At 39.1% G+C, this 26,037-nt stretch overlaps 1 pseudogene; it reads left to right on the top strand.

Annotated features, from left to right (window-relative positions):
• Positions 1-25,679, top strand: LOC148581107 (uncharacterized; annotated as a pseudogene).
• Positions 25,680-26,037: the final 358 nt, after the last annotated feature.

Genomic DNA, 26,037 nt, shown 5'->3' on the forward strand with positions numbered 1-26,037 from the left:
ATGTCCAGGGTGCATGTCCGAGGCACTCTGCCCTTCCCATATTTGATTACTCAGTTGGGTCACCGAGCTGAGGTACCTTGGGAGCCTGAGGATGAGAAGCCACCCGCCGCCGACTACAAGAAAATCATCCCACATGGTAGGAAGTTCGAGGCTTTCGGCTACAGACTGCCCTCTCTTACTGCCTCCGCTGATACAGCCACATCTTCTGCTGCCCCTTCAACACCTGCTGCACCACCCACACCCACAGCACGCTCACCTGCTTCCTAGCCCATCTACTACCTTGTGCACCGATTATTCGAGCGCCTAGATTAGGTGGAGCATCACAATAAGCGACACTACGAGCATTTGAAGCTGATGATCCAGTCGGGACACGCTGACATCCCCTCCGAGCCTGACACACCATCAGAGCCATCTGAGGAGGAGGCGGATGAGCATGAGAAGGATACACGAGCAGAGGCTGAGCAGGCAGGACCCGAGCAGGCTGCGCCCCAGCATGAGGAGGCCCAACAGATACAACCAGCAGATCCATAGGCCCCTATACAGACAGAGCCTCCGCTTTAGCAGGCAGATCCCCATGCACCCACACACCCTACAGAGCCAGCAGAGCACCTTTCTGAAGATGACGCTTCTTCACACCCAGCTTTATTGAGCATCGAGGACGATGCTATTATTTAAGTGTGGGGAGGTCACCATCTCTGGCGAATCTTATTTTGGTGAACTACTTTCAGACTCTTTTTAATCCCATTTTATTTTTTTCTGTATTTTTATTTTATTTTATTTTATCTTATTTTCCTTTTAGTACTTGCACATTTTCTTTTGTTGTATTTCTGTTTACTGTCTCACATTTTGCACTTTGCGTTGTATATATCTCAGATATTTAGCTTGATTTGCACTCTTAGTTATTAGTTGTGATATAGAAAAATTGATATTATTAAGTTTAGTTTACCCTTTTTAGCATATGATAATTTGGTTTAATTGAAAAAGAGAGTAAACTAAAAATGTTTTAGATTTTCATAATCACAACAATCCACTTAGCATAGATATATAGTAATAAATGTGTTAAATTGACAACATTTTTCAAAGGATGTATTTATTTCTTTACAAAAGCCATTTGGTGCGTGATGAGCGGATATTTTATACGCTTTTTGGGGTTAATTTCATATAGTTTTTAGTATGTTTTAGTTAGTTTTTAGTTTATTTTCATTAGTTTCTAGGCAAAATTCATATTTCTGAACTTTACTATGAGATTGTGTGTTTTTCTATAATTTCAGGTATTTTCTGGCTGAAATTGAGGGAGCTGAACAAAAATCTGATTCAGGCTGAAAAAGGACTGCTGATGCTGTTGGATCCTGACCTCCCTACCCTCGAAATTGAATTTCTGGACCTACAGGAGTCCAATTGACGCGCTTCCAATTGCGTTGGAAAGTAGACATCCAGGGCTTTCCAGCAATATATAATAGTTCATACTTTGGCTGAGTTTAGACGACGCAAAAGGGCATTCAACGCCAGTTCCATGTTGCTGTCTGGCGTCCAGCGCCAGAAACACGTTACAAGTTGGAGTTCAACGCCAGAATTACGTTACAGCCTGGTGTTGAACGCCCAAAACAGCCCAGGCACGTGAGAAGCTTTAGTCTCAGCCCCAGCACACACCAAGTGGGCCCCAGAAGTGGATTTTTGCACTATCTATCATAGTTTACTCATTTTCTATAAACCTAGGTTACTAGTTTAGTATTTAAACAACTTTTAGAGATTTATTTTGCATCTCATGACATTTTAGATCTGAACTTTGTAATCTCTGACGGAATGAGTTTCTAAACTCCATTGTTGGGGGTGAGGAGCTCTGTTGTGTCCTGATGAATTAATGCAAGTATTTCTGTTTTCTATTCAAACATGTGTGTTCCTATCTAAGATATCCATTCGCACTTCAACATGAATGTGATGAACGTGACAATCATCATCATTCCCCCATGAACGCGTGCCTGACAATCACTTCCGTTCACCGTAGAATGAATGAATATCTCTTGGATCTCTTAATCAGAATCTTTGTGGTATAAGCTAGATTGATGGCAGCATTCAAGAGAATCCGGAAAGTCTAAACCTTGTCTGTGGTATTCCGAGTAGGATTCAAGGATTGAATGACTTTGACAAGATTCAAGCTCGCGAGTGCTGGGCGTAGTGACAGACGCAAAAGGATAGTAAATCCTATTCCTGTACGATCGAGAACCTGCAGATGATTAGCCGTGCGGTGACAGCGCACCTGGACCCTTTTCACTGGAAGGATGGATGGTAGCCATTGACAACGGTGATCCACCAACACACAGCTTGCCATAGGAGGACGCGCGTGCGTGAATCAGAAACAGAGGAAAGCAGAATATCAGAAGGCAAAGCATCTCCAAAACTCCAACATATTCTCCATCATTGCATACAAGTATAATTTGTGTTCTGCCCTTTTATTCCTTGCAATCAAATTTGATAAGTGAATTATTTTATTGTTTTCCTGACTAAGAGTTACAAGATAACCATAGATTGCTTCAAGCCAACAATCTCCGTGGGATCGACCCTTACTCACGTAAGGTATTACTTGGACGACCCAGTGCACTTGCTGGTTAGTTGTGCGAATTTGTGAAGAATTGTGATTTCCAATTTCGTGCACCAAGTTTTTGGCGCCGTTGCCGGGGATTGTTTGAGTTTGAACAACTGACGGTGAATCCTGTTGCTTAGATTAGGAAAATTTTGTCTTTTGGGTCAGAGTCTTTTATATTCTTTTCAAAAAAAAAAATTAAAAATAATATTTTTCCTTAGTTATTAAAAAGATTTTTCAAAACAAGTGTTACATTTACTGCCCATTTGGCTAGAGCGTTAGTCTGTGCTCTTGATAAAGTGGGTACCTTCTTTTTAAAATTCTTTTTCAAAAATAATTTTTACATTAAATCCTGTGCCAAACTTTAAGTTTGGTGTTTTCTTGTTGAGTTTTCTTTGGTTTTCGAAAAATCTTATTTTGGTTTTCTAAAAATTTTAAGTTTGGTGTTCTTTCTTCATGTTCTTGTGTTCTTGTGAATCTTCAAAGTGTTCTTAAGTTTTCCTTGTGTCTTGATCTTAAAATTTTTAAGTTTGGTGTTCCTTGGTGTTTTCCCTCCAAAATTTTCGAAAACAAGGAGCATTAGATCTAAAAATTTTAAATCTTGTGCTATCTTATTATTTTTCTCTCTCCTCTTTAAATTCAAAAATATCTTTTCTCTCTATTTTAAAGCAAATTTTCGAAATTTACCTTAAAATTCAGATTTTTATTTCAAAAATTTAAAACATTTTTCAAAAATCATCATATCCTTTTCAAAACTTCCTAACCACTTTCTCTCTCCTCATTTTTTCGAAAATCTTCACCCATTTTTATTTATTTTATTTTAATTTATTTTATTTTCAAAATAAATAAATAAATAAATAAATAAATAAAAATAATTTTTTTATTACATCATCTCCCTTTCTCCATCATGGATCTAAGTGGAAATGAACAGTCCAGAAGGACTCTGGGGTCATATGCTAACCCCTCGACTGCTTCATATGGGAGTAGTATCTGCATACCCTCCATTGGAGTCAGTAGCTTTGAGTTGAATCCTCATCTCATTATCATGGTGCAGCAAAGCTGCCAGTATTCTGGTCTTCCACAGGAAGAACCTACAGAGTTTCTGGCACAGTTTTTACAAATTGCTAACACAGTACATGATAAGGAAGTAGATCAGGATGTTTACAGATTATTACTGTTTCCATTTGCTGTAAAAGACCAAGCCAAGAGGTGGTTAAATAACCAACCTAAAGCTAGCATAAGGACATGGAAACAGCTGACAGAAAAATTCCTGAATCAATACTTTCCTCCAAAACGGATGACACAGCTAAGGCTGGACATCCAAGGCTTTAAACAAGGAGATAATGAATCTCTTTATGATGCCTGTGAGAGATACAGAGAGATGTTACTTAAATGCCCCTCTGAAATGTTTTCAGAGTGGGTTCAGTTAGATATCTTCTATTATGGGCTTACAGAAAGAGCTCAGATCTCTCTAGATTACTCAGCTGGTGGATCTATCCACATGAGAAAGACAATTGAAGAAGCTCAAGAGCTCATTGATACAGTTGCCAGAAATCAGCATCTGTACCTAAGCAGTGACCCTTCCATGAAAGAAGAGGTTAAAACAGTAACTGCTGAACTCAATCCTGTAGAACAAGCTGCTGAATTCAATCAGCAATTGGACTTTCTAACACAACAGTTAGCCGAATTCAAAGATAGACTACAAGAGACAAGGATGGCTAATATAAATATGGAAGAACAATTGAAGCAAACAAAATAGCAGTTGTCAAAACAAATAACAAAAGAATGCCAAGCAGTTCAATTAAAAAGTGGGAAAACATTAAATACCCCACCTCAAGGCAGCAGGAAGCCAAGGAATGAGCAAACCACCCAAAATCCATCTGAGGACAGTAAGAGCCCAAGAAAAAATAATTCTGGCGTTAAAACGCCAGAAATTGGGTGGCAGGCTGGTGCTGAACGCCCAGACCATGCTCAGGACTGGTGTTCAACGCCAGAAACAAGCAAGGAACTGGCGTTCAACGCCTAAAAGAAGCACAGTTCTGGCGTTCAGACGTCAGGAACAGATAAGGAGTTGGCGTCTAACGTCACTCCAGCTTCTAACTCTAGCACTCAATTGCCAGAGAGGGATCAGACACACACAAGTGCTGATGACAACCCATCTAAAAAGGCTTCTTCAACCTCTTCTGTAGGAAACAAACCTACAGCAACCAAGCTGGAGGAATATAAAGCCAAGATACCTTATCCTCAAAAACTCCGCCAAGAGGAGTAGGATAAGCAATTTTCTCGATTTGCAGATTATTTCAGGACTTTTGAAATTAAGATTCTATTTGCAGAGGCACTTGAGCAAATACCTTCTTATGCCAAGTTCATGAAAGAGATCTTAAGTCATAAGAAGGATTGGAGAGAAACTGAAAGAGTTCTCCTCACTGAAGAATGCAGTGCAGTCATTCTGAAAAGCTTTCCTGAAAAGCTTAAAGATCCCGGAAGCTTTCTAATACCATGTACATTAGAGGGAAATTGCACCAGGACAGCTTTATGCGATCTTGGGGCAAGCATCAACCTAATACCTGCATCTACTATCAGAAAGCTTGGTTTAACTGAAGAAGTTAAACCAACCAGGATATGTCTCCAACTTGCTGATGGCTCCATTAAATACCCATCAGGCGTGATTGAGGACATGATTGTCAGGGTTGGGCCATTTGCCTTTCGCACTGACTTCGTAGTGCTGGAGATGGATGAGCACAAGAGTGCTACTCTCATTCTAGGAAGACCTTTCCTAGCAACTGGACAAACTCTCATTGATGTCGAAAAGGGGGAAGTCACCCTGAGAGTCAATGAAGATGAGTTTAAGTTGAATGTTGTCAATGCCATGCAGCATCCAGACACACCAAAAGACTGCATGAAAGTTGATCTTATTGACTCTTTGGTAGAAGAGATCAACATGGCTGAGAGTCTCGAATCAGAGCTGGAAAACATCTTTAAAGATGTTCCACCTGATATAGAGGATTCAGAGGAATTGAAAGAGTCTCTGAAATTTCCTCAGGAAGAGGAAAAACCTCCTAAACCCGAGCTGAAACCATTACCACCATCCCTGAAATATGCATTTCTGGGAGAAGGTGATACTTTTCTAGTGATCATAAGCTCTGCTTTAAATCCACAGGAAGAGGAAGCACTAATTCAAGTGCTAAGGACACACAAGACAGCTCTTGGGTGGTCCATAAGTGACCTTAAGGGCATAAGCCCAGCTAGATGCATGCACAAGATCTTATTGGAGGACAATGCTAAGCTGGTGGTTCAACCACAGAGGCGGCTAAATCCAACCATGAAGGAAGTGGTGCAGAAAGAGGTCACTAAATTATTGGAGGCTGGGATTATTTATCCTATTTCAGATAGCCCCTGGGTGAGTCCTGTTCAAGTTGTCCCTAAAAAGGGAGGCATGACAGTAGTTCATAATGAAAAAAATGAACTGGTTCCTACAAGAACAGTTACAGGGTGGCGCATGTGTATTGATTACAGAAGGCTCAATACAGCCACCAGAAAGGATCATTTTCCTTTACCATTCATAGACCAGATGCTAGAAAGACTAGCAGGTCATAATTATTACTGCTTTTTGGATGGCTATTCAGGCTACAACCAAATTGCAGTAGATCCCCAGGATCAAGAGAAAACAGCATTCACATGTCCATTTGGAGTATTTGTTTACAGAAGGATGCCTTTTGGGCTGTGTAATGCACCTGCAACCTTTCAGAGATGCATGCTCTCTATTTTCTCTGATATGGCAGAAAAATTTCTGGAAGTCTTAATAGATGACTTCTCAGTATATGGAGACTCATTCAGCTCCTGTCTTGATCACCTGACATTGATTTTGAAAAGATGCCAAGAGACCAACCTGGTTTTAAACTAGGAAAAATGTCACTTTATGGTGACTCAAGGGATTGTCCTTGGGCATAAAATTTCAAACAAGGGAATAAAGGTGGATCAAGCTAAAATAGAGGTAATTGAAAAATTACCACCACCTGCCAATGTTAAGGCAATCAGAAGCTTTTTGGGGCATGCAGGATTCTATAGGAGGTTTATAAAGGATTTTTCAAAAATTGCTAAACCTCTAAGCAACCTGCTATCTGCTGACACGCCATTTGTGTTTGACACAGAGTGTCTGCAGGCGTTTGAAACTCTAAAAGCTAAGCTTGTCACAGCACCAGTTATCTCTGCACCAGACTAGACATTACCGTTCGAATTAATGTGTGATGCCAGTGATCACACCATTGGTGCAGTACTGGGGGCAGAGGCATGACAAGCTTCTGCATGTAATTTATTATGCTAGCCGTGTTTTGAATGATGCCCAGAAAAATTACACAACCACAGAAAAAGAATTGCTTGCAGTGGTTTATGCCATTGATAAGTTTAGATAATACTTAGTAGGATCAAAAGTGATTGTGTACACAGATCATGCTGCTCTTAAATATCTACTCACAAAGCAGGATTCAAAACCCAGACTCATAAGATGGGTGTTGCTTCTGCAAGAGTTTGATATAGAAATAAGAGACAGAAAAGGGACAGAGAACCAAGTGGCTGACCATCTGTCCCGAATAGAACCAATGGAAGGGGCGTCCTCCCCCTCTGTTGAGATCTCTGAAACTTTTCCGGATGAGCATTTGTTCGCCATTCAGGAATTACCATGGTTTGCAGATATTGCAAACTACAAAGCTGCAAGGTTCATTCCCAAGGAGTACAGCAGGCAACAAAAGAAAAAATTAATTACTGATGCAAAGTACTACTTGTGGGATGAACCCTATCTCTTTAAGAGATGTGCAGACGGCATAATCCGTAGGTGTGTGCCTAAGGAAGAAGCACAAAGGATCTTATGGCATTGCCATGGGTCACAATATGGAGGTCATTTTGGAGGTGAGCGAACAGCCACCAAGGTCCTCCAATGTGGTTTCTACTGGCCTATACTTTACAGAGATTCCAGAAAGTTTGTACGTAACTGTGACAGTTGCCAGAGAGCTGGTAATTTGCCTCATAGTTATGCCATGCCTCAACAAGGAATCTTAGAGATTGAGTTGTTTGATGTATGGGGAATTGATTTCATGGGGCCTTTCCCACCATCATACTCAAACACTTATATTCTGGTGACAGTTGACTATGTATCAAAATGGGTAGAGGCCATTGCCACACCCACCAATGATACTAAAACAGTACTAAAGTTCCTCTAGAAACATATATTCAGCAGATTTAGTGTCCCTAGGGTACTAATCAGTGATGGGGGCACTCACTTCTGCAACAAACAGCTTTACTCTGCCATGGTCCGGTATGGGATTCGCCATAAAGTGGCAACTCCATATCATCCGCAGACAAATGGACAAGCTAAAGTCTCTAATAGAGAACTAAAAAGAATCCTGGAACGGACTGTGAATACCCGTAGAAAGGATTGGGCATGAAGCTTGGATGATGCTCTATGGGCTTACAGAACAGCATTCAAGACTCCTATAGGGACCTCTCCATACCAACTTATGTATGGTAAGGCTTGTCACCTGCCTGTGGAACTGGAACATAAGGCCTACTGGGCAACCAGATTCCTTAACTTTGATGCCAAATTAGTTGGGGAGAAAAGATTGCTCCAGCTGAATGAGCTAGAGGAATTCAGATTCACTGCTTTCGAAAATGCCAAGCTTTACAAAGAGAAATCCAAAAGGTGGCATGACAGAAAGCTGTCATCTAGAATCTTTGAACCTGGACAAAAGGTTCTGTTGTTTAACTCTAGGCTCAGGCTATTTCCCGGGAAACTGAAGTCCCGGTGGAGAGGACCATATGTGATTACAAGTGTATAACCATATGGTTATGTGGAGCTTCAAGATATTGATTCCGATAATAAGTTCATTGTTAATGGACAGAGAATCAAGCACTATCTTGAAGGCAATGTTGAGCAAGAGTGCTCAAGGCTGAGGCTAGATTAAGAACTCAGCAAGGTCCAGCTAAAGACAATAAAGAAGCGCTTGCTGGGAGGCAACCCAGCCATGGGGCATCACTTCCTCTAAGCATTTTGTCCTATTCTTGATTTTATTTGTTTATATAAAGTTCATTGATACTAAGGTAAAGAGTAAATTGTATAAGTTTATAGGGTTATAGAAGGATTCTGCACACAAAATAGAGAAAAAGAGCTCATTGGCAAAAAAACGCCAGTAAAAGTCTGTTTTGGGCGTTCAACGCCCAAAAGAAGCATCCACTGGGCGTTGAACGCCAGTAAGGATAGCCATTTGGGCATTAAACGCCAGAAAGAAGCATCTTCTGGGCGTTGAATGCCAGAAAGAAGCTCCTTCTGGGCGTTTAACGCCAGATTGTCAGCGTCCTGGGCGTTCAGAAAAACGCCCAGTGACAAATGAGTTCCTGGCGTTCAACGCCAGAAAGAAGCAACAGCTGGACGTTGAACGCCCAGGAGAAGCAGCAGTTGGGTGTTGAACGCCCAAAACATGCAGCGTTTGGGCGTTCAAACGCCAGGATGGTGGGGAAGAGGTAAATTCGTTTTTTCTTCATATTTTTTCATTTTAATCTTAATTTTCATGTTTCAATTCATGATTTCTTGCATAAACATGTTACAAACCCTGATTTCTAAAATCCCTAATTTCTAAAAACCCTTCTTTAAAAATATTAAATGTATCTTAATCCATAAGCACAAATCCTTTTTTTCAATCCAATTCAACTCTTTTTCAAAATTTTCAAAACAAATCTATCTCTTTTCATTCAAAAATCTTTTCAAGTAATCAATATCTTTTTCAAATCTCCATATTATCTTTTTCAAAAATCCAATTTTATCTTTTTCAAATATCTTTCATATCTTTTCAATTTTAAATCATATCTTTTCTTATCATACTTATCTTTTTTTTAAATCATATCTTCTATCTTATCTTTCCCCCTATTTTCGAAAACCCCCCTCCCTTTTAAAACCCCATTCGGCCTCCTTCCTCTCATCCACCATTCTACACTAGCTCTCCTTCTATCCCTCTCCTTTCTTTTCTTTTGCTTGAGGACAAGCAAACCTCTAAGTTTGGTGTGTTTATCCGTGATCACTAAACCATACCCACTGAGATCATGGCTCCTAAAAGAAAATAACCCACTCCAAGAGACAAGAAAGAGAGTATTCCAAAACCACTTTGGAATCAAGGGAGGTTCTTAACCAAAGAACATTCAGACTATTACTACAAAATAATGGGTCTAAGATCTGTGATCCCAGAAGTCAAGTTCGATCTGAAAGAAGATGAATATCCGGAGATCCAAGAGCAGATTTGAAACAGGAACTAGGAAGTCCTAGCTAATCCTGAAATGAAAGTGGGAAGGAATATGGTTCAAGAATTCTACGCTAATCTGTGGCAAACAGACAGGCAGAGAATATCTGGAGCTGCCCTCTATGACTACAGGACTGTGGTCAGAGGAAAGATTGTTCACATCCTCCCTGACAAAATCAGGGAGATCTTTAAGCTACCTCAGCTGAAAGATAACCCAGACTCCTTCAATAGGAGAATGATGAGAACAAACAAGGGCTTGGATAAGATTCTAAAGGATATATGCATCCCTGGAGCCAGGTGGACCACCAGCACAAAGGGTGCCCCAAGTCAACTCAAGAGAGAAGATCTCAAACCAGTCGCCAGAGGATGGCTGGACTTCATTGGGCGTTCTATATTGCCCACCAGCAACCGTTCTGAAGTCAATATAAGAAGAGCAATGATGATCCATTGTATTATGTTGGGAAAAGAAGTAGAAGTTCATCAACTGATCCCATCTGAATTCTACATACTTGCCAACAAAAACTCCAAGGATGCCAGGTTGGCTTATCCAGGCCTAATCTCTATGCTCTGCAAAGATGCTGGAGTAAAGATGGGAATAACAGAGTATATCTCAATGGAGCAACCAATCACTAAAATCACAATGGAAAAATAACAAATGCAGGATGACCCCATCAAGAGGAGGGCGCAAGAATTCCTACCAGAACTCCCTCAATTTGAATACTGGGAGCATCTTGAGGCATATGTCACTAAGTTGCAAGAAACCATGGACCAATTGAAGGAAGAACAGCAAAATTAAAACAGCATGCTTTGCAAACTGCTCAGAGAACAAGAGGTGCAACGGCGTGAATTAAGAGAACTAAAGCGTCAGAAACTATCTCTTGAAGGGCCAAGCACCCCACAGACTAAAGAGGCATCCGCTTCCCAAAGTCAAGGTTGTTGAGTTCTGATCTTAACCTTAACCCTGTGATAACTTTTTTTTATTATTTGAGTTTCACCTTAGGAGTCATATAATGGCAATAAGTATTTATATTTTGATTTTATCCCCAATTAAGCTATAATTTATTTTTCTCATCATCATTAAACATGAATAAAATAGAAGATTTTCTTTAGAACAAGGAGGCAATAATTTTCGAGTTTTTAATAAAACAAATTCTAATTGTTTGCATGTGGTGGCAATGCTTTCTGCCTTCTGAATGAATGCTTGAACAGTGCATATGTCTTTGGAATTTGATGTTCTTGAATGTTAAATATGTTGGCTCTTGAAAGAATGATAAACATGAGACATGTTATTGGTAATCTGAAAAATCATAAAAATGATTCTTGAAGCAAGAAAAAGCAGTGAATACAAAGCTTGCAAAAAAAAAAAAAGCAAGCAGAAAAAGCCAATAACCCTTAAAACCAAAAGGCAAGGGTAATAAAAAGGATCCAAGGCTTTGAGCATCAGTGGATAGCAGGGCCTAAGGAAATCAAATCCTGGTCTAAGCGGCTAAACCAAGCTGTCCCTAACCATGTGCTTGTGGCGTGAAGGTGTCAAGTGAAAACTTGAGACTGAGCGGTTAAAGTCAAGGTCCAAAGCAAAGAGAAGAGTGTGCTTAAGAACCATGGACACCTCTAATTGGGGGCTTTAGCAAAGCTGAGTCACAATCTGAAAAGGTTCACCCAATTATGTGTCTGTGGCATTTATGTATCCGGTGGTAATACTGGAAAACAAAGTGCTTAGGGCCACGACCAAGACTCATAAAAGTAGCTGTGTTCAAGAATCAACATACTGAACTAGGAGAATCAATAACACTATCTGAAATTTAAGTTCCTATAGATGCCAATCATTCTGAGCTTCAATGGATGAAGTGAGATGCCAAAACTGTTTGGAAGCAAAAAGCTACTAGCCCCGCTCATTTAATTAGAATCTGAGCTTCACTCAAAAACTCTGAGATATTATTATTTCTTGACTCATTTGTATTTTATTTTATTTATCTAGTTGCTTGAGGACAAGCAACAGTTTAAGTTTGGTGTTGTGATGAGCGGATATTTTAAACGCTTTTTGGGGTTAATTTCATATAGTTTTTAGTATGTTTTAGTTAGTTTTTAGTTTATTTTCATTAGTTTCTAGGAAAAATTCATATTTCTGGACTTTACTATGAGTTTGTATGTTTTTCTATAATTTCAGGTATTTTCTGGCTGAAATTGAGGGAGCTGAGCAAAAATTTGATTCAGGCTGAAAAAGGACTGCTGATGCTGTTGGATCCTGACCTCCCTGCACTCAGAATGGAATTTCTGGAGCTACAGGAGTCCAATTGACGCACTTCCAATTGCGTTGGAAAGTAGACATCCAGGGATTTCCAGCAATATATAATAGTCCATACTTTGCTCAAGGATAGACAACGTAAACTGGCGTTCAACGCCAGTTCCATGTTGCTGTTTGGCGTCCAACGCTAGAAACACGTTACAAGTTGGAGTTCAACGCCAGAATTACGTTACAGCCTGGCGTTGAACGCCCAAAACAGCCCAGGCACGTGAGAAGCTTTAGTCTCAGTCCCAGCACACACCAAGTGGGTCCCAAAAGTGGATTTCTGCACTATCTATCATAGTTTACTCATTTTCTGTAAACCTAGGTTACTAGCTTAGTATTTAAACAACTTTTAGAGATTTATTTTGCATCTCATGACATTTTAGATCTGAACTTTGTAATCTCTGACGGCATGAGTCTCTAAACTCCATTGTTGGGGGTGAGGAGCTCTTCTGTGTCCTGATGAATTAATGCAAGTATTTCTGTTTTCTATTCAAACATGTGTGTTCCTATCTAAGATATCCATTCGCACTTCAACATGAATGTGATGAACGTGACAATCATCATCATTCCCCCACGAACGCGTGCCTGACAATCCCTTCCGTTCACCGTAGAATGAATGAATATCTCTTGGATCTCTTAATCAGAATCCTCGTGGTATAAGCTAGATTGATGGCAGCATTCAAGAGAATCCGGAAAGTCTAAACCTTGTCTGTGGTATTCCGAGTAGGATTCAAGGATTGAATGACTGTGACAAGCTTCAAACTCACGAGTGCTGGGCATAGTGACAGACGCAAAAGGATAGTAAATCCTATTCTGGTACGATCGAGAACCTGCAGATGATTAGCCGTGCGGTGACAGCGCACCTGGACCCTTTTCACTGGAAGGATGGATGGTAGCCATTGACAACGGTGATCCACCAACACACAGCTTGCCATAGGAGGACGCGCGTGCGTGAATCAGAAACAGAGGAAAGCAGAATTTCAGAAGGCAAAGCATCTCCAAAACTCCAACATATTCTCCATCATTGCATACAAGTATAATTTGTGTTCTGCCCTTTTATTCCTTGCAATCAAATTTGATAAGTGAATTATTTTATTGTTTTCCTGACTAAGAGTTACAAGATAACCATAGATTGCTTCAAGCCAACAATCTCCGTGGGATCGACCCTTACTCACGTAAGGTATTACTTGGACGATCCAGTGCCCTTGCTGGTTAGTTGTGCGAATTTGTGAAGAATTGTGATTTCCAATTTCGTGCACCAGTGCGCAGAAGTCGTGACGGTTCCATTCCTTGGTAACGGCGCTGAAAACTTTATACGCACGTTCATAATCTTAATTCTTTGTCACCACTTCGCACAATTAACCAGCAAGTGCACTGGGTCGTCCAAGTAATAAATCTTACGTGAGTAAGGGTCGATCCCACGGAGATTGTCGGCCTGAAGCAAGCTATGGTCACCTTGTAAATCTCAGTCAGGCGGATTCAGATAGTTATGGAGATTTAATAATAAAAACATAATTGAAATATAAACTAGGATAGAGATACTTATGTAATTCATTGGTGAGAATTTCAGATAAGCGTATAGAGATGCCTTTCGTTCCTCTGAACCTCTGCTTTCCTGCTGTCTTCATCCAATCATTCCTACTCCTTTCCATGGCAAGCTTTATGTAGTGCATCACCGTTGTCAATGGCTACATCCCATCCTCTCTATGAAAATGGTCCAATGCGTTGTCACTGCATGGCTAATCATCTGTGAATTCTTGATCATACTGGAATAGGATTTACTATCCTTTTGCGTCTGTCACTACGCCCAGCACTCGCGAGTTTGAAGCTCGTCACAGCCATCCCTTCCCAGATCCTACTCGGAATACCACAAACAAGGTTTAGACTTTCCGAATCTCAAGAATGGCCATCCATGGGTTCTAACTTATACCACGAAGATTCTAATATCTCGGACTCGGTCCTCTGTATTAGATATCTAAGAGATATTCATTCTAGCTTGTTTGCATGTAGAACAGAAGTGTTTGTCAGGCACGCGTTCATAAGTGAGAATGATGATGAGCGTCACATAATCATCACATTCATCATGTTCTTGGGTGCGAATAGATATCTTAGAATAGGAATAAGCTTGAATTGAATAGAAAAATAGTAGTACTTTGTATTAATTCATGAGGAATAGTAGAGCTCCACACCTTAATCTATGGTGTGTAGAAACTCTACCGTTTGAAAATACATAAGTGATAATGGTCCAGGCATGGCCGAATGGCCAGTCTCCATGAAAGTATAAGATAGCATAAAACTAATCAAAGATCTGATCCGAAGATAGTAAAAAATCCTATTTATACTAAACTAGTTACTAGGGTTTACAGAAATGAGTAAATGATGCAGAAATCTACTTCTGGGGCCCACTTGGTGTGTGCTTGGGCTGAGCATTGAGCTTTACACGTGTAGAGGTCTTTCTTGGAGTTGAACGCCAGTTTGTAACCTGTTTTTGGCGTTTAACTCCACTTTGCAACCTGTTTCTGGCGTTTGACTCCAGAATGCAGCATGGAACTGGCGTTCAACGCCGGTTTATGTCATCTATCCTTAATCAAAGTATGAACTATTATATATTTCTGGAAAGCCCTAGATGTCTACTTTCCAACGCAATTGAAAGCGCACCATTTGGAGTTTTGTAGCTCCAGAAAATCCACTTTGAGTGCAGGAAGGTCAGAATCCAACAACATCTGCAGTCCTTCTTCAACCTCTGAATCTGATTTTCGCTCAGGTCCCTCAATTTCAGCCAGAAAATACCTGAAATCACAAAAAAACACACAAACTCATAGTAAAGTCCAGAAATGTGATTTTTATTTAAAAACTAATAAAAATATACTAAAAACTAACTAAATCATACTGAAAACTATGTAAAAACAATGCCAAAAAGCGTATAAATTATCCGCTCATCACCATTCAAGGATTCACATTGATTGAGTTGGAACTCTTTATTCTTACTTGCATGATATACATAAATGATATATGGTTTTTGAGCCAAAGAACATACAACCTGTGAGATTTGAGCTTAATTGCATGGTTATATTATTTAACCATAGTTTTTATTCCTGTGTGTTTCTTTACTATGATTGCAACCTTTTGCTTTGTTCCATTCTATATGTCCAATATAGAATATATTTACATGCTTGCATATGATTGAGGCCATTACTTATTTTTGCTCACTTATCCCAAATAAGCCTACCCTTTTATGTCACCCTTGTTAGCCACCTTGAGCCTTTTAATCCCATTTATTCTGAATTTTGCCACATCAATAGCCTTAAGCAGAAAAACAAATTAAATATCCCAAAATAAATCTTTGGTTAGCTTAAGATAGAGATTGCGTATCCATTAAGTGTGGGAAAACTGTGGGAACATGGGTTGATAGAAAAAGTATTAAATTGATAAATTATTGGGAATTTAGGTGCATGCTTATGTGAAACCAAAATAATTAAAATAACATGTGCATTGATATGTTATGCCTAAAAAAAATCCCTATAATTAAATAATTAAATAAGGGGACAAAAATTACCCCAATAATGAGTTTAGTAAAAAGATCAATGCACATGTGAGAAAATTGTAAATAATTTGGTACATGAGTATGTGATACAAAAGTGGGAAAATTTGGGTAGTTAAGCATAAAGTTAGAATTGTATAGAGTATGTATATGTTAGGTGAGATCTTGGACTAATCAAGGATTCAATTTATAGCTCACTTGGCCATATATATATATATATATATATATCCTCTCCCTTGCCTTAACCCCATTACAACCTTGAAAAGACCTCATGATGTTTGCATGTGTACATTAAATATTTGTTGATTGGTTAGATGAAGAACAAAGTCTTAGAAAGCATGACTAGAGAAGAGTAGAGTGATTAACCCCAAACACTGAGTGATTAGAGTGTATACACAAATCTAGTGAGGGTTCAATAGCTCATCTCCATATATCCATGTTTAATCACTGTTTATCTTGCTAGTTTCTGAACTCTTTTGATTAACTCAACTCAATTGTGAATGTAGTTTAATATGATTTAGCCTGGGTTGTGTATATATGATTCCTTGAAAATTTGACTCAATTTAACCACATGTAAGCTTTGTATATCTAGGTGGATAGTAATTAGAATTGCGTGATTCATTTAGGTAGCTTGCATTTAGATAGATTGCATTGCATAGATTCCACCATTCTACCTTCACTCTTTCTCAGTTTCTCTTGAATTTAGCATGAGGACATGCTAATGTTTAAGTGTGGGGAGGTTGATAAACCACTATTTTATGATTTATCTTTGCTCAATTGAGTGGTTTTTATCAATTCTTCACCCACTTATTCATATAATTTGCATGGTTTTACAATTCCGTCCTTATTATGTGATATATGTGAGAACATGTTTCCTAAGCCTTAAAAATGTTAATTTTAATTATCCTTTATACCATTCGATGCCCTGATCTGTGTGTTAAGTATTTTCAGGCTTTATAGGGCAGGAATGGCTTAGAGGACAGAAAGAAAACATGCAAAAGTGGAAGGAACACGCAAAAATGAAGTTTTGAAGAAACTGACAATGACGCGCGCGCATGGACGACGCGGACGCATACCAAGCACAGAGCATAAGAGACGTGTACGCATGACAAGGAAAATCTCTAAATGACGCACACGCGTGACCTACACGTATGCGTGACAGACGCCACATACAGAAAGTTACAGAAGTCGCCCCCAGCGATTTCTGGGCTCCTTTTTGGCCCAAATCCAAGCCCGGAAACACTTAATAGAGGATGGAGAATGAGGGAATCAAATCATTCATCAATCATTCATTCATTAAGGATAATTTTAGGTTTTAGATGTAGTTTTCTAGAGAGAGAGAGGTTCTCTCCTCTCTCTTAGGTTTTAGGAATTAGGATTTCTCTAAGTTTTAGGTTTATCTCTTCTTCATTCCAGGTTCAATGTTCCTTTAATTTATGTTCTCTTCTACTTTTATTTATTATATTACTTTAATTTGTTTATTTTCCTAATATTGGTTTATGAACTCCATGTTAGGATTGATTTTCTTATTTAATACAAATTGAGGTATTTCAGAATTATGATTGCTTTCTTCTATTTATGTTATTGATGCTTCCAATTTAATTTAGATTTCTCCCCTTTGCTTTGGTTGAGTAATTGGTGACACTTGAGTTATTAAACTCAGCTGTTGATTGAAAATTGGAATTCGCTGATTAATTTGGATCCCTCTAAAGCTAGTCTTTCCATAGGAGTTGACTAGGACTTGAGGAATCAAATTAATTAGTCCACTTGACTTTCCTTTATTTAGTAAGGGTTAACTAAGTGGGAGAAATAATAATTCTCATCATACTTGATAATGATAAGTAGGATGGGATTTCCAATTCTCATACCTTGCCAAGAGTTTTTCTAGTTATTAATTTACTTCCTTGCCAATTTATTTCCTTGTTCCCTATTTCAAAAACCCCAAAAAGATACAATTTCATAACCAATAATAAATCATACTTTCCTACAATTCCTTGAGAGATGACCTGAGGTTTGAATACTTCGGTTATCAATTTTATTAGGGGTTTGTTACTTGTGACAACTAAAACTTTTGTACGAAAGGATTCTCTGTTGGTTTAGAAGCTATACTTTCAACGTGGTTATTTTTATGAAATTATTTACTAGAAAAAGTCCTCTCATCAAAATGGCGCCGTTGCCGGGGAATTGCAATTGTGTGCCTTATTATTGGTTATTGTAAATATTTGCTTTTTGCTTGTTTATTTGTTTTTATTTTTGTTTTTAATTTTTATTAGCTACTATGAGTTCTCACCCCTCTGGCTTTAAGTTTGGTTCTAATGTTGTTGTAAGGATTGGAAGCTATAACAGGAACATGCATCAAGGTCAAAACAATCAAAGATGGAAGGAGCCACGAGGATCTGATCAACCCTTTCGGCAACAACACCTTCCAAGATAACATGGACAATGACCATCCTACAATGCATGCCAAGACAATAGTTATGGTGGACCTTTTCGTGACAACCAACCTCCACCAATTTACTATGGTCAAGAGCCATTCCGAGGTGCGTACCAAGATAATAGATATGGTGAACCCCTTGTGGTTACCAGCAAGCTTCATCATATTCCAATGAACCGCCTCCTCAACATAGCTTTGAACCACCATACTCACAAGCCACCTACAACCATTCACTTCCATATGACCCTAACCCTTATCCATCCCAATTCTAATCCAATTACTCCCAAGAACCACCACTTTCATATGCACCATGCCCATATTCATCGACCCAAGAAATACAGGCTCACCTCAAGGAAACAGTAGATCAATTTCATGTAACTCTTCATCAGTTGGAGCAAGCGATAAATCAATTGGCTTCCCGATGTTCGGACACTCAAGGATCTCCCATATCTTCATGTGGAGAATCTAATGAAGAACATAGTATGAAGGAGACACTAGAAACCCCGAAGGACAATACGGAGCATGACTTTGTACTAGAACAAGTAGAGGAAGCTGAAATTATCAAGGAAGAAGAATTAGTTGAAGACTTAGGAGACGCTGAACCTCCATGGGAATCAAGAGTTGTGGAGAATTCTGCCCAGAAATTTACAATTGATGCTGAGGAGGATAGTGCACAATCCCCAAGGCATGTATCTTATGAAGAACTGGACGGAACAGATCAAGAAGCAAGTTTCCTTGGTAATGATGATCATGAATCAAGCTCTCCTAGTGATGAAGTTGCATCCAAATTTGAACTCCTTGAGCTTGAAGAATCTGCCCCAAGTGAATATGAAGATGATGTGGAGGTAGATTTTTCTCAACCTCTAACTTATGACTTGAGTGATGAGGAAGAAATCAAAGACTTTGATCAAGACGTGGTTGCAGTTAAAGAAGTTTGTAAGGAAGTGGCAGAATTCACAGAGGAGTACAAGGAAGTGGAGCTTGAAAGACCACTGGAAACACCTCTCCCATGACCATTACCACCCAATACACACTTCAAGTGGGTAAAATCCTTAGCCTTTATCTTCACCTTTCTGCTTGAATATGGTTTGCTTGAAACCGATGGCCAGCTTAGAGCTCTTTGTGGCTTTAAGAGTAAGAGGGAGATGGTTAGTAATAGGAGTTGGTATCCAAGGTTCAATACGGTTCTACGCTCCAAATGGAAGTGCAAGAATTGGTGTAGAGCTCAATTGTATGGGTCTAGGAAGCTGTTTGGATGCTTCAGTGAGAATTCGGATTGCTTACTGGTGTGGAAAATCATGATTCACACTTTTCACAACTCCGCACAACTAACCAGCAAGTGCACTGGGTCGTCCAAGTAATAAACCTTACGTGAGTAAGGGTTGATCCCATGGAGATTGTTCGCTTGAAGCAAGCTATGGTCATCTTGTAAATCTCAGTCAGGCGGATTCAAATAGTTATGAGGTTTTGATAATTAAAAGATAAATAAAACATAAAATAAAATAGAGATATGATGAACTGATTTCTTGCTAGTAAAGAATTTTATAAAAATAATCGCGTTGTAAGTATAGTCTCTAAACCAACAGAAAATCCTTTCATACAAAAACTTGTTTGTCACTTAAGCAAACCCAATAAAATTGATAACCGAAGTATTGAAACCTCAGGTCGTCTCTCAAGGAATTGCAGGGAGGTATGATTTATTATTGGTTATGAAATTGTATATTTTTCGGTTTTTGAAAATAAGGAACAAGTAATTTAAATAGCAAGGAAAATAAATTAATAATTATAAAGAAAACTCTTGGCAAGGTATAAGAACTGGAAATTCTATCCTAGTTATCCTTATTAGGTGTGATGAGAATTATTTGTTGCTCCCACTTAGTTAACCGTTACTAAATAAAGGAAAGTCAAGTGGACTAATTAAATTGATTCTCAAGTCCTAGTCAACTCCTGTGGAAAGACTAGCTTTAGAGGGATCCAAATCAATCAGCAATCCCAATTTCCAATCAACTGCTGAGTTTGATAACTCAAGTGTTACCAATTACTCAACCAAAACCAAAAGGGAAGAAAATCTACTCGAATGAAAATAATTTGGATTAATTAGAAGCATCAATAACATAAATTAAATAAAGCAATCATAAATCTGAAATACCTCAATATGTATTAATTAAGAAAATCAATCCTAACATGGAGTTCATAAACCAAATTGAAAAGATAAATAACAATTAAAGTAATAGAATAAATAAGAGTAGAAAATAAATTAAAGGAACATTGAACCTGTGATTTAAGAGAAGTAGCCTAATCATAATAGAAATCCTAAATCCTAATCCTAATCCTAAATCCTAAGAGAGAGGAGAGAACCTCTCTCTCTAAAAGCTACATCTAAAACCTAAAATTGCGAATTATGAATGTTCTCTTAATTGTTCTACTTGTTCTCTAACGTTCTCTTTTGATTCTCCCATTCTCTGGCTTATATTCTGTGTTTCTAGCTTGGATTTGGGCCGAAAAAGGGTCCAGAAATCGCTGAGGGCGTTTTCTGCAAATTCCTGCACGTGGCGCCCGTCACTCGTGCGCGTGGGTCACGCATTCACATGGTCTGGAGTTTTTCCTTGTCACGCGTATGCGTCAGTCACGCATATGCGTCATTTGCGTTCTCCTCAAGGCACGCGTCCCCGTCGTCCACGCGTACGCGTCACTGCTATTTTGCGCTAGGCACGCGTTCGCGTCATCCATGAGTTCACGTCGCTGCCTTTGCTTCAAAACTCCATTTTTGTGCTTTCCTTCCATTTTTGTATGTTTCCTTTCTGTCTTCTAAGCCATTCCTGCCTTATGAAGCCTGAAAATACTTAACACACAGATCACTGCATCGAATGGTAATAAAGGATAATTAAAATTAATATTTTTAAAGTATAGGAAACATGTTTTCACATATATTATAAAATAAGGAAGGGAAAGTAAAACCTTGCAATTCATATGAATAAGTGGGTGAAGAATTGATAAAAACACTCAATTGTCCACAAAATACATCATAAAATAGGGGTTTATCAACCTCCCCATACTTAAACAATAGCATGTCCTCATGCTAAATCCAAGAGAAAAGGATAAAGGTGGAATGGTGGAATCTTATGCACGCAATCTATTCTAAATGCAAGCTACCTAAATGAATCATGCAATTCTAATTACTATCTACCTATATATATAGAGCTTACATGTGGTTAATTTGATTCATAATTTCAAGGAATCATATATGCATAGCCAAGCCTAAGTCATGTTAAAGTACTTTCACGATTGAGTTGAGTTAAAGGAATTCACAAACTTGCAAGACAATTAACAATTAAACAGGGATACATGGAGATGAGCTATTGAACCCTCACTGGATTTTTGTGTTTACTCTCTAATCACTCAGTGTTTGGGGTTAATCACTCTATTCTTTTCTATTCATGCTTTCTAAAACTTTGTTCTTCATCTAACCAATCAACAAATATCTAATGCATACATACAAACATCATGAGGTATTTTCAAGGTTGTAATGGGGCCAAGGTAAAGGTGAGGATATATATAAGGCTAAGTGAGCCATAAGTTGAATCCCTGATTAGTCTAAGATCTCACCTAACATATACATTCTCTATAAAAATTTAAAATTATCATGGTCTTCCTAATTTTTCCCACTTTCTTATTACATACTCATGTATCAACTTTATTTTGATTTTACCTCATGTGCATTGATTTCTTCACTAAACTTATTATTGGGGTAATTTTGTCCCCTTATTTATTTATATAATTAAAAAGGATTTTTAAACATAAACACAACATATATCAATGCACATGGTATTTTAATTTAAATTGGTTTCACATGAGCATGCTCCCAAATTTTTGATTATTTTACTAATTTAATCCTTTCCTATCAACCCATGTTCCCACGTTTCCCTACAATTAGTAGATACACAATCTCTATCTTAAGCTAACCAAGGATTCAACTTGGGAATTTTAATTTGTTTTTCTACTTAAGGCTAGTGATGTGGTTATAGAACAAAAGGGGATTAAAAGGCTTAAGGGGGGCTAACAAGGGTGATGTAGGAGGTAGGCTTATTTGGGATAAGTGAGCAAAACAAGCAATGGCCTCAATCACATGCATGTATGTATCTACATTCTATATTGGACATATAAATTGAAACAAAGTTAAGATTACAAGCATAGAAAAGAAGTGCGAAACACACAGGAATGAAATTTATGGTTGAATGTAACCATACAATTAAGCTCAAAAACTCACGGGTTGTGTGTTCTTTGGCTCAAAAACCATATATCAGTTATGTATGTCATGTAAGTAGAAATCAAGAGTTTCCATTCAACTCAATGTGAATCTTAGAATGGCTTTTTATAAAATAAGTATTTTCCTTGAAAAATGTTGTCAATTAACCAACATTTATTGCTATATATAGTGTGTGGACTGTTGTGATTCTGTTAAACTAAAAATTTCTAGTTTACTCTTTTTATTTTCAATTAAACATAGTTATCTTATGCTAAAAGGGTAAACTAAGCTAATTAATCCGTATATTCTATATCACAACTAATAAACTAAAAGTGCAAACTAAACTAAACTAAATATCTAAGATATATATATATATATATAAACCAAAGTGAAAAATGTAGAAATACAGTAAAAGAAAAATGCGCAAGTACTGAAAGATAAAAAAGATAAGATAAACTAAAAATAAAAATAAAAAATACAGAAAATAAACAAAATAGGATAAAAGAGAGTCTGAAAAGTGGTTCACCAAAAATAAAGTTCGCCAGAGATGGCGACCTCCCCACACTTAAATAAAAGCATCGTCCTCGATGCTCAATCAAGCTGGGTGTGAAGAAGGGTCATCTCCGGACAGATGTGCTGCTGGTGTCTCTGTGGTGATCTGAGGCTCTGCAGTCTGTATGAGTGTCGGAGGGTCTGCCTGCTGAAGCGGAGTCTCTGTCCGTAGAGGGATCTCTGGATCAGCCGGCTATATCTAATAGGGCTCTTCATGATGTGGCGCAGCCTGCTCAGGTCCTGCCTGCTCAGCCTCTCCACGTGCCTCCTCCTCATGATCATCCGCCTCCTCCTTAGATGGCTCAGAAGGGGTGTCAGTCTTGGAGGGGATGTCACTGCCGGATCGGATCATCAACTTTAGGTGCTCATAGCGTCGCTTGTTACGACACTCAGATCTCTCATATCGCCGCTAGTTGCGGTGCTCCATCTGGTCCAACCGGTCAAATAGGCGATGCACGAGGTGGTAGATGGGCTCTGAGGTAGGTGAGGGTGCAGTAGTGGTGGCTGGGGCTGTAGGTGCTGAAGGAGCAGCAGAAGATGTGGCTGCCTCAGCAGAGTTAGTGAGAATAGGAGGTCGGTAGCCCAAGGCCTGGAACTTCCTGCTGTGAGGGATAATCTTCTTGCAGTCTGCGGTGGTTGGCTTTTCATCAGCAATCTCCCAGGGCACCTCAGCTCGGCGGCCTAACTGAGTAATGAAGTAGGGAAAGTGGAGAGTGCCTCTAACATGGACCTGGCCATGTAATACCGGACAAAGCGGGGAAGATATAAGTCCTTTCCTTTCATCACACACCAGATGAGGGTGATCATGGCATTTGGCACCTCTGTCTCATGAGTGCTCGGCATTACATAGTTACTCAAAATCTGCTGCCAAAGCCGAGCCTCATTATTCAGATAAATGAGCTTAATTCCCTTTGGGGCCACTATAGACTTGCTCATGACCGATGGGACAGTAGGATCAAGAGCTATAGTTCTCTTGACTGTGTCCCAGTCAAATCTCAAGAATCTCATATCCTCCTCAGCCTTTTGGTAACAGTCTGGCTGATCTGACTTAGGCTGAAGTTGGAGGATTTCTTCAATGGCTTCCTCAGTAATCAGAATTTGCTTTCTTCTAAGCTGTACTACATCCAGGGACGTTTTGAAGTAGTTACAGTAGAATTCTTTGACCCAAGATGAGTTGACTTCAGTCAAGTTTCTTTCCAAGAAGAACTAGCCTCTCTGTTTAATTTGTTTTGAAGTGTATTGTTTGAGTTCTTCTGGAAATTTGAGGGTCCTTTCCAGGTATAGGTTTCTGGAAGTGGCAAAAACTGGATACTTTAGCTCACAGTATCTGTTGGCAAACTTGACAGGGTTTGTGGTAGGTAGTAGCTGATTAGCCTTTTCTTGCGGGGTAAAGTTCTTTTCCTGCCAGGAATCGTCGTGGAGGATATCCAAAATAGAGGTAGAGGATTCTTCTCTTTTTCTTTTGCCAGTGTTTGCTTTGCCCTTTCCTTTGCTTTTAGGGTCAGACATCCTGAAAAGCAAAAATTCCAGGATACAGTTTAAGAACTAAAGCAGGAAAACAGGTAAGCAAATAATAATTTATCAAGAAAAGCATATAGGCAAAAGATGAATAAAAGAGCAATATAAGCATGAATTGAGTTAAATATAAGTAAATTTTTGAATTGTATTCAAGTGAAAAGTTTGAGAATGAAAATCACAATCCAAAATTTATTATATGGGAATTCTTGTTAATCAGGAAAGATAGTAAGCATGCCATGAAGTGGTTTGAAAGTGGTTAGTTGAAAGCTAATAAAAAAGTTAGAAAGTTATACTAGTTAAGAGTTAAGAATGACGTTAAAGTAAGTGGCATGGTGTTTTGGTTCCCAATTAACTTAAATTGTACAAATTTGAAAACAAGTAACTCAAATTCAAGTAAATATTGCAGATTATTGATGATTAATCATATAAAAGAAATGCAAAATTAAAGTGAAATCATCAATAATGTAATATAATGAATAAGGGAATCAGAAAAATAAGAAAGCTAGCCCGTGCATTCATGAATTGTTTTGGTTGAAATGAATTAGTGCAAACTTAAAAATTTCCAAAACTAATTCATAAATGGGAGTTGAGTGAAACATGTTGCTGAAAAAATTGGGCAACATTTCGTCTAAAAATTGGACATTCCCGGGTAATAAACAACAGCAAAAACAGTTCTTATGATAATAAAATAGTGCAGAAAAGAGTAACAAATAGTAATTCGCATGAATTCAAAATAAACAAACTCAATCTACATCAAAGAATAGTAAAGAGTAGCATATGAACAGCATTATCATCACAGGAAATTGAAAATTGCGAAATAGATTAAACAGGTAACAAGAACGGTGCAATTATCAGGCCTAAATCTACTAACCACATCCTAGCTACCTAACCACCTAAAATCCACTACGATCATGCATCTCTAACTATCCTAATTCGAACATAATTTGAAAAAAAATGCAACTAACTAACGGAAAGAGGAATCGCTGTTTGGCGAAACCTGGTGTGCAGAGGAACAAAAATTTGGGCTCAGAGAGATGGTGATGGTGGTGGTGTGGCGGCGCTGGGTGGCGAAGCGGTGGTTTGGTGGAGGTGGGGTGGTTCAGCGGTCTTGGTGAAGAGAGGGGGGTTATGGGTGGGAAAGAGAGGAAGGGGTGAGGGGGGTGAGTGGTATAGGGGTGGTGGTGGTTGGCCTGAGGTCCTGGGCTATGGCGGCGGTGTTGGGGCGGCTCGGTGACGGGGCAGGGGTCGTGGAGGGGGAAGGGTGGTGGGGGAGGAAGAAGGGGAGAGGAAGAGAAGGGGAGGGTGGTTCCGGCGAGGGTGGGCTGGCGGTCTTGGTCGGCGATGGTGGTTGCGGCTCGGTGAGGGTGGGGCGGTGGTAAGGTGGTGGTTGGAGAGAGGAGAAGAGAGAGTGCAGAGGGGGATTGGGGGGGAAGTGACGCGAAATGGGTTAGGGTTTTGCGTGGGTGGGGTTAGTGTATTTGAATCCACGCGGACGCGTGGGTCACGCGAACGCGTGGTTAGGGTGAAAAGGCAATGACGTGAACGCGTCATTGACGCAATCGCGTGATTGAGAGATAATGAAAGTGACGCGT

Source organism: Arachis ipaensis, chromosome B10 (assembly GCF_059453495.1).
Source record: "Arachis ipaensis isolate K30076 ecotype BB chromosome B10, ASM5945349v1, whole genome shotgun sequence".
Taxonomy (NCBI): Eukaryota; Viridiplantae; Streptophyta; class Magnoliopsida; order Fabales; family Fabaceae; genus Arachis; species Arachis ipaensis.